A 10,484-nucleotide genomic window follows, 5' to 3' on the forward strand; every position below is an offset into this window, starting at 1 on the left:
GGGCGCTTGGTCGCTTTGCTGCTGCTTTCTTCTCTCTAGAGAAAACCATCTCCTCCCCTCTTCTTTTTTTTCGTTCTTGGCGGCTCAGTGGGGCTTAGGGGAGCCTGTGTGAGCTTGGAAATGAGGTGGTGGTTCCGTAGCCTCTTCCCCCGCGGGAAGCTTCACCTGCCGAGGGCCCCAGAAAGTAGCCAGGAACTTGGCTTCGGAGGAGGAATGTGGTTACGGCACTTCCCTGCTGAGCGGGGCTTGACACCCCCATTAGCAAGGAGAAGGGAGCTGGATGCGGGCCTTAAACATCCCTAAGCACAAGAGCTTGCTCATCAGACTGCCCACAGGCCCTGCATGTAAGGGGAAGGGATGTCACTACAACCATCAGGGCTTTTTAAAACACGGTCAGGCTTCGTCCCATCGTTGTACCCGAGATGGATCTGGTGCTTGCAGACGTGCGGAACGCGCCATCGCTGTGGTTCCAGCGGGACTTACAAACACCCCCTTCTGGGACCAAACCTAGTGAACTGGACAGTAAAACCCACCAGGGAGATCAGACGCAGTTTGAGACAGCGGGCCAGCATTTCAGAAACACTTTCCTAGTTTTCTGCATAAGCTGTTTTGTGCCGTTGATGGTCTTCACTGGCTCTGGCGCTGTGTTGACAGACTGGGAGGCTGAAGCATTCAGTTTACCTAGAAAATACATGGCACCTGGGCAGCTGTCTTCTCTCCCAAGCTGCGCTGTCTTGAGCCTGAGGCAGAGCTCTCGTTATTACTCATCTTTGAGGTTTTCTTTTAAGACTTCCCATGAAAAGTCTGGCTCTTGCCGGCAGGCAGGAAGAAGGGGGTAGGTATTAGGAACTGGGTAGAAATTTCAAAGCCTGAAATTACTTGTTTGTTTCATTTTCACTCCTTAACAGCATTTCAATCCTCAAGAGCAAAGTGCTGTACCAAACTTGGGTTTCTTTCAGTATGGTGAAGCAGCATCATTAGGACACTAAAGGAAGGACTCCAGGCAAATTCTGAGCCATTCTGCCCCTTGAAGTGCCATCCAACCAGGGCAGCTGATTTGGCACGATATCAGTTTGATCCACCTTCTGTCTCGTAATAGTTGATACTTTAGCCTTTTCTTTGTGACATGAAAGGGTAGCATGCAATAGTGGTGCTGTAAATGCAGACCTAGTGTCTCTTTCAAGAGAAAAATGCTTCTCAGTACTGTTACTGGCAGTGATTTAAACAGAGAACAAATCCATATGGGTCAAAGGAAATTTTATTATGTCAAACCAGGCAGGGAGGGTAGAGTACTTGTGTTCTCCTCCCATAACAGGTATCTGAGAGATTAGCTTAAGAAAAATCAGGAGAGCTCTGTTTTCAGTATCTACAAGCAATTACAAACTCTTTTTGATACCTTGGCAGGGCAACTGAGGGAAGCAGAGATAACATACAAGGAACTTCACTCCTGCCAGCAGGTCAGATCCAAATCAGGTTTCAATACCTGAAAATTCCTGCTCTTTGGCTGGTATGTCCCCATCCCAGGAGAAGTAACCGTGTATCCTTATTTTACAGATTTGCAGCTATACGTTGTGTTTCTCTTCAGACCTCTCGCTGTTTGTGATGGAGTTGTGGGCTCCTGAAGAGTAGTGAAATTCCAGGGGTAGGTAGCACTGGGGACACAGTGACAGGAGAAGGGTGGGCCTTAGGTAAACAGTGCGGGGCATTATGTGAACGCCTGGTGCTGTGGCCCTTCTGCGGCATCTTTGACAAGCTGAGCGTGCTTTACAGCAGTGAGTTTTAATATGGACATTTTAGGGATGGAAAAACAGAGTCACAGGTCTAGCAGTTCCCTGCTAGGAAGGCAGGCACACAGAAAAGCTTTAGCAGGTTGTAGTTAAAAGAGTCCAAGGGTCTGAAAGGCCTTTGCTCTTGCTGCTAGATACAACAGCTTCTGCCTGGCATATTCCTGCTTCCAGTAACAGACTACATGTAGATTGAAGCAAATCTTCCCTTGCAGCTGCCACAGCTGAGGGCTGAGTTTGTTGGGAAAACTGGAGCATTGGAACTCAGCAGTGGATGCTGCCTGGACTGAATTAACTTCTCCCACCTGTTTTTTTTTTTTCTTTCTGTGACATCTCCCACATCACCAGCGTGTTGCATGTGTTGGCAACAAGAGCCATGCTTTGGTTAAAAACCACAGCTTGGGGCAGTTTGCCTGTCAAGTGTCCTTTATAGCAGAGGCTCCCGCTTAGGGGAAAAAAAAGGATGGAGTAAGGCCCAAGCAGGCTATTTCCCCCCCTCCCCATGCAATTGTACTTTATCTCAAAGAGTCTCCAGAGGATGGGGTTTAGGATGGTGTTACCTACAGCAGTCTAAAGCGGGTGATAAGAGCGGCCTCACAGATAACAGGAAGCGTTCTCCTCCATGAGGTGTCTGTTGGTGTGGTTCAGAGCAGTGGTTGGAAGGGATTCGTGAGTTTTGAAGGGCAGTTCCCTTACGAAGGGACCTAGAGAAGACAAGGTGATGTACGTAAGTGCGTTCCCATCCACCTTCCTTCCTCTGGAGTTGCAGGTCTCACACCCCCTTCTGGCTTCTCCCCTGCTTTCAATGAGATTACTTTAAGAGATAAGGCAGTGACTGCATTAAATGGGGGGAGGAAAACAATATCTAACTATGGGGCGAGCAAAGATCAAGATCCACTACACCCAGTCAGGCTTGGCTAAGCTGCTTCCTGTGCTTTTTTTCCTTCCCCCCCCTGTCTGAGGGGATACAAACGTTTTGCATTTTTGACAGTATGTTATTTTTTGCACTCAGATGCTGTGGCAAAGACATGGTAAAGGCTCTTCAAAGGCCCCGTGAAAATTAGGGCTCCAGGCTTTGCTGTTGCATAGCATTACCTTCCTTCAAGAACGATGGTGTCGTGGGCTGCAGAGGCAAAGGGCAGAAATACGCAGCGTTCCCACCATTTCAAGTGCCTCAGTGCTATGCCTGTACAAAATTCCTGGGCACTTGGCCCTTCTGTAGGTGGAAACTTGGGCTGCTCAGCCTTTCTTGGTAGTAAGCTAAAAGTGCCTCAGCTTGAGAAGTTTAAAACTGAATTGTTTGTGTTTTAGCAAAGAGGAGGTGGAAGCTTTACTGGAGTCATGCAGTGAATCAGATCGATGTGTGGGATTTAGGAGAGCGTGGTTCCTGTCCGACTGCTAGGAGACGAGTTCTTCGCACTGGTTCACAAATCCCCCAAAGGCTGCTTGGAGAGGGGGTGTTGCTGTGGGAGCATGAAAAGTAAAGCCGTCACCAGTAAATTGAGATGGACTATTCAAGGATTTGGGCTTCTCCAGGGAAAAAAGGGTTTAGGAATCCTCCAGTTAAAAAAAAAAGAAGGGTTAGACTCTTGCTCTGGAAAAATCTGACAAATGCATTTAAGTGGCAATTCTTTTTTAAAGCCCATAATCATAATCTATCATTCCATTTTTAGTTACCAATGCTGTTTTTAATTCGCCCTTCTTTGCCAGTGAGTTATCTGGGAGATAAAGCAGCTTTGAAATCCGTAGACTCCTTGGAACCACAGTGTATATCTGTGTGTGCACTTTGCCATTCCAGAGCAGATAAACTGAGTGCCATGTAACTTACGCCTTCTCTGCAAATCGTTTGCGCAGTAGTGTAGTGGCTGTATGGGAATATATCTAAAAATGCATAAGGTTGAGCCAAAAAAGTCTGTATGTACTCTTTTTCTTAATTTATTTTTAGTGTTTTCTCCAAGTGGCACCTGCCTGTATGCTGTGACAGGGAGGTTATTACAGATAAGTTTATACAAGCTGGTGAAAAATGCCAGATTTCTTTCTTTTTTTTTTTTTAAATCCATACATTGACTGGTTGTTCCCTAGCTGAGAAGGCAAGTGGGTGTATTGTTGATAAGTAAAGGGAGCTGAAGATTGTGTCTCTAGCATGGACAAAGAGAAAAAGTGTATGTTGCCACAACAGAAACCGCTCTGTTTGGTATTTTACTCTGCTGCAGATATGTTTTCAAACATATAGAAAGCATTGAGAGCTTTGCATTAAAAATGCAACGTTTCCAAAGAGAAACACCCCAAAGTCAGGATGTGCCAAAGTCCAACCTCTGCTCCCTCCACCTGCCTGCATGCACCGTGGTGCAGCCTTCACTTACAGCACGCTGCTGCACAGTGAAATACGCACTGAGGTTTATCTCCACCTGCCATAATGCTTTGCTGTCCAAGACTAACGTGCTCTGAGTTTGAGAGTCCTTTTTAACATGAGGGACGGAGGTATTAGGAGAGCTATCTGACAGGGACCCTCACTGGCTGCAATCCGGGAGACACAGGCCAGCATGGAGCTCAGCACCCTGCCTGTCGACTGGCAGCAGGTTCTCCAGTCCTGTCTAGTGGTGCTCCACCATGTCAATCATACCTTCTGATATCTGATCTGGCCTACAGGAGGCTGTACCTCACTTCCCCAAACCTTACCTAGCCAATAGGGTACTAAAGGTGGGCATTCCTGCTAGGAAAAGAGAGGAGATGGCTGAACGTTGTTGATCTGAATGTGCAGAGCCTCTAAGCAAGATACATAAGCCATCAGATTGGCAGGGCGCTGAGGGAGGGAGGACTGAGAATATTCTTCCCAGCATGACAGGGATGGATTTTCTGGAGGTGGTTGCTTCTGTTCCCGGACAAATGATTACTTTAATACAATAAAAAATGAACAATACGAGTTTGGGCACCTACAGCCTTAAATAGCCACGTCTTTAATTTTCATTTAAGTCTGCATCCATCGATAAAATATTTGATATTGTTCGCTAGACAACTGAGTTCTGCACAAGATGTTCAGTCTGGCCCTGGTTCATCAAAACACTTAAATGCTCTGCTGATTCAGGGCCTTGCTTCTCATTAGAGCAGGCACTTTTTATTCAGGGAAGGAGAGAGCATGGTGCAACCTCACTGTGTGGGCTCTCTTGGCAAGTGCAGCACACAGTAATAGGTTATGGATTAGCACCCTGTTCTCAAGGCTCAGGCTCTTGCTCTGGATCTTCCACCAGACCCATTTGTCAGCTGGTAGTTATCAAACTGGCATGGGAGTGCTTGAGCTTTGGGAAGGAACTAGTTGTTGGTTGGAAGTGGCACTGATTTATTATTTTTAACCCCAAACCAGGAAAATTTTTCTATACAGCCTCAGGCTTGCAGAAAAAACACTTGAAGTGTTGGGCTCTGAAACGGTCTCAGTCATTGCGCAGCTTCACTTTTGGGATAACCCAGCCCTCATAAAGAACTTTGCAAAAAGCTACCAAGCCAGATTTTGTGATGAGGAAAGTGCTAGAGAGTGGACGTTATAACAGTACTTGTGTGTAATTGTCTAACAAGCAGTGCATGGTAAAGAGGAAACCAGAATTTAAAAGGGCCTGTCTCTAGGGTACACTCAAAGGATGTCTCACTAAGAAAGGGGAAGGATAATCACATCTTTCAAGAGTGTGGGGCTGTGCCTGGATGTCCCAAAACATCCGTCAGCGCTAGCAGGGCAAAAGCTTTGCCTCGTGGCCATAATCCCCAGGCACTTTGCATCTCTCCCAGCAGCTGCATTGGCCCAAGTGCTGTGGACAAACACTGGGAAACATATTGGAGAAGTGATCCTGCTTGAAATAAACACACAGGAAACATCCACCATTTTTTTCTTCCTTGGAGTTTTTTATTTCTGGATCTGCCTTTACATCACGTCCCCACAAACAGCAGTGCCAGTGCATGGCAGTGTTGCTGTAAAGTGGCACTGCCATTGCAGGGTGTGAGCCAGGAGCCCCCAGGTTTGCTGGTAACTGAGTATAGTCCCTGTATGGGTCCCATAGCTTGTAATGGCCAAGTGCTTCACAGCTGTTCGGAAAAGTATTTTGTTTGCCTGGAAGTAGCCAGGAAATGCTCTTCTCTCCTGAAAAGTCCTGGGAGACACCCCAGTCTCACCCCAGTCTGGATTTGAGATAGTCTGAGTATGATGAGCATGGTTCAAATCACTGCATCTCAGAGATACTACTGATTCCCACAGTTTATGTGCAGAGAAACTGCATGTGTCCGTAGCAGAGATGCACAAGAAAACAAGGAAGGAGCAGGGATGTCATCTGTACCAGCTGCAGCCAGCCAACCAGGTAGCCAGAAGGTGCAAGGCCCACAGTAGTTCTCCCAAACTCTGTGTGTAGAGGGAGTTCTGTACCCTGGGAAACGTGAAGCACAGGGGCATGATTGGTGTTTATATACGGGGCTATTTCAGGACAATGGAACTGCTGGGAAAAAGGATGATTAAAAAAAGTTTTTGAAACAGACCAGATAGCTCCTTAAGGTCCTCTGGTGCCTGAGACAGAAAGCCAGCAAAAATAAGCTTCACCAACAAACACACAATTCATTCCAGCTCTTGCGGCGGGGAAATAAAACGAGAGAATTGCCAGAACAGTGGGTTGCAGTTCATGGCGTGAGTGCATCAGTATCATTATAGCCTTGAGATGAGCAGTTAGCTTTAGTAAGAAATGCACATTCAGCAGCAACATTCTCCTATGCAGATGGGCTGTAGCCCAAGGATGTGTTGTATCCCCAGTGTTTACTGCCCAGAGCAACTCAAATAGGCATGAGCAAGCAAAGTGCTGACTGGCTATAGATCTGTGCTTCAAAAATTGTGAGGAGTCCTTATCTGCAGCACACTTTTGATTCAGCAACCAGTTGTGTTTGCAGAACATCTTTCTCTTCAAAGATGTAAAAACCTACCTGTTTGCACTGATGACTGTTCTGGAGCAAAAGAAAAGAGCTGCCTGTCAACACTCTGTGATATTACCCAGTGGAAAAAAGTCAGGAAATTAATTACAATTCTCTAATTGATGAGTGAGAGAGACAACTCCAGTGACAGGCATAGCTGACAAGGTTGCTGGGTTTTACAAAAATGTCATTTACTTTTTTTTTTTGTGTCTACATGTTCAGAACCCAAACAAGAGAGCCTAAAAAGCAGCCTCAGCTAGAAGAAACTGAGATCTTGAGAGAGGTTCTTCTGCATGTATCCCCACCAGCTGGAGCTAAACCACAGCAGCATGGTAGAGAGGTTTAGCATCTCTTTAAAAGCAAATATTTAGAAATCCATTCTGTCCTTTGTCACAGGAGCGCAGCCTAACCCCCTCCCCTCTCCATCTCTTGGGATTCCTGGTGACCACAAGGACAAGTGCTAGCCCAGAGTTTTCCTATCAGTTTCACACAAATGCATGCATACGTGTTTGCTTCGTTTTTTGAATAAGCTGGGAACAGCTGGTTTCTGCAGCAGAAGGACGAGATGCAGTTCCCCTGCAGTTTCAGAACAGGCACACACGTACAGTTTCACTATCAGCGTGGATGAAGTTCATCAGATCTAGGAGTGAACTCCTAGCAGGAGTTGTCTATGCTGGTGTTTACCCTGCGTAAAGACCAGGGGAAGTGGAGGCTCTTGTACTTTCATCAGCTTCAGCGTGCATTGCAAAGGAAAGAGTTGGAATGGGCACAGACGTACGGACATGCCCACTGGAGAGTGTCTGGACTCTGTCAGCCTGGCACTCCTGTGCAACCATGTGCTGAACACAAGCTTGGTCTGACTGCACTTCAGCAGGGAGCTCATCATCTTGCCAAATGTCCAAAAGGGACTCGACAGGCTGAGGGGATTCTCAGCTCTGCTCTGAGATGGCCAAAAGGCTGCTCCAAGTTATCTGTCCAGATGTGCTTCAGAGGTACCATTTCTGGGCACTCCCCTGTACCAGCACAGCACCTCGACCGTTGCTCTGTGCTGCTGAGGGGAAGAGGGTGGCAGGTCCTTTCTTCCCGACCAGGGATTGCCCATCTCCACCCCATTGTACCAGGCAGACTATCATGTGGCCATCACACTGCTGGGCAGTGCTTCTGGCTGCCCTAGATAAAAGAGTTGCACGTAGGCCTGAGGCTGTGATAGGCCCTGCCCGAGGGATTACACCCAGATTAAGAGAAAGTCCTGAGTGTAATCAAATTAGCAGAATCCCACACAACCTACAGGAGCAGGGACCATGGGAAGACGCTATTGCTGGGGAAGATCATGGGGATCTATAATGCACCTGCTTCCTTGGCTGCCCGAGGTAATGGCTGCTGAGGGGAGGATGCGGCCTGTTTGCCACGAGTAACAAGAGGTGCGTGCGGTACACCCTTCCAGCAGCCTGCTCGTGCTCTCACAGCGGCTTTGATGCACTGCATTAACTGCTTGTGGAGTTGCCCAGCTGGCAAACTGCATTTTCTAAGAATAGTCCCACACTTAAGAGCCTCATCATGCCGTTATCTACGTTGTACAGGAGGCAGAGAGAAACACAGCACAGAGGGACAAGGGTAGGATTCATGCCATTGCTGTACTTGCTAGAGAGTATCTCTGCAAAGAGCGTTTTTTTCCACTGATATCTGCCACCAAATTTAGGTGTGTCACTCTGGAAGACCCTGTGATTCTCCACCAGCTTTGGCCTTGTTCAAAGACCTGAGCTTTTGAATACGCTAAAGTTAGGGGCAGTGAATTGCACCAAAACTTATTTTGCCTGAGCTTCTTGGGAAGTTCATGGCAGAGCTAAGATCTGCCCGTGTTCTGCTTGGGATCCCAGTTCCATACTAACCTAAAAGCCCATTGTGTGCTTAGCTCTCTTCACCAGGGGCTAATGGTGCTTTTTGATGTCTTTCTGGCACCGGCTACTTTTGGGCGAGCGCAGCCTGACTTTGATGCCATGCATACTTGTACCAAGACTAATGAAATTTTAGCAGTGCTTGAAATGGTGGTGAATCTGCTGACTTGTAGCTTGTCTTTTTTTTTAACACGCCAGAAAGCGAGGTGCCTACTTGCTGGGCTTGGCTTCCAGCAGTCTCCTCACCCTCTTTGTTCTTTCCCACAGGCTGCTGGAAAAGCCGCGTTCCCTGGGGCTGTAGCATTAACATGTATCGCTCCAAGAGGCAATTACAGCAGAGACAGTAGACCAGGGGAGCAGCTTTAAAGAATAGCATGTTACCAGGAGAATGTGCTTTGCTCTTGCAGTGACATTGCTCTGCACAGTGCACAGGTATTGGCCAAGTACATGCAGTACAGCAGCCCAGCTCCCTATCCCCCAGTGTGGTTTGTTTTCTTTATTATTATATAGTGTTTAGATAGGTTTAGACCTCGGCTTGCCAGCACATAGCTATTGTCTGCACAGGCATGTCCTCAAGAAACAATGCAGAAAGCCCATTATGGTTAGTGATAGACCTGAGGCTGCATAATTGAGATCCACCCTTAAGCCTCAAGATGTTCTGATCTAATGCTCAAATCCGGCAGATTCCACTGTTGCAGATAAAAAAAAAAAAACCCCACCAGAGCTGAATTCTCCCAATTCTGAAGAGCCTGAGGATTTTATTTTGGTCAAAGTTCAGATCTGGTTCCCGTACATTAGTGTTCAGGAGGACCACTGGGATGCCCTGCCTAGTTTCAAGCCTGGTCTCTAGCTACATTTAAAGTGTTTAGTGGGAAGAGGTTCATCATTTTAGGGCAGGTCTGTAGAAGTGTGTTTTTTGTGCCAGAATAGCAATATTGTTAAAGAACATCTCTCCCCTCCCACACCCTTTTTTTTTTTTTTTTTTTGGCAGGGAAGTTGAAATCTCCATAACAGCAGAAGCCTTGGTGCAAATGCTGCTGAATCCACTTAGAAGTCTTTTTGCCAATAAATAGTCATTTTTTTGCGTTATTTATCGAAATCAGCTAAACAAACAGAACTCTCTCGTGACAGCAAAGCCATTACTCCCACAGGGACAGTTTTGCTGGGACAGCTCTCCTGGAATACTTACACCTGGAAACATCTATATGTTGCAAAGAGGTAGTGAGGAAAACAGCCTGAGTCATCCCCAGCCTATCCCAACAGACAGGTGAGAAAGCTGTGCCTTGCTTCCAGTGCCTATAGAAACCAGTGGGAGCTTCCTTCTGTTATTTATGCTCCGATGAATAGGAGGACAGCGGTAACAAAACACCTCCTGCCTCCTGTTCCTTCTCTGCGGCTTGTTCCCCTTCCAGCCTGCGCACGAGCCTCTCCAAGGGCACTGCCAAACTCGCCAGACCGCCCGCCCGAGGTGTGTTCTGAAGAGCTAATGCACATCACGCCCATGCAGCCCTCTTTCCCTGCATCTCCAGGCAGGGGCACGCACCACCCATAAAGGCATGCAAATCATTCCCTAAGTGTTGCACCAGCGCGTAAAGGAAAGTATTTCCTTGCCCCGAGGGAGTCACCGGCAACGGAGAGATGGAAGATGGAAAAGGCTGGGGAAGAAGTGGAGGGCCTGGGCTGTAGTCTAGCTGGAACGAGCTGGGTGATGGAGCTGCCAAAATGGCCGTGCTGGCCAGCAGAACCAGGGAGTGAGGCAAAAGACTCCTCTTCCAGCTCAGTGCACCCCAAGCTGTGGCAGCCCTTGGATGGGGTCAGGGTCCTGCTGATCAAGCAGGACCAGGGTGGCTCAGGTGTTGCAACTGAC

This window comes from Gallinula chloropus (assembly GCF_964237585.1).
Source record: "Gallinula chloropus genome assembly, chromosome: 1".
Classification (NCBI taxonomy): Eukaryota; Metazoa; Chordata; class Aves; order Gruiformes; family Rallidae; genus Gallinula; species Gallinula chloropus.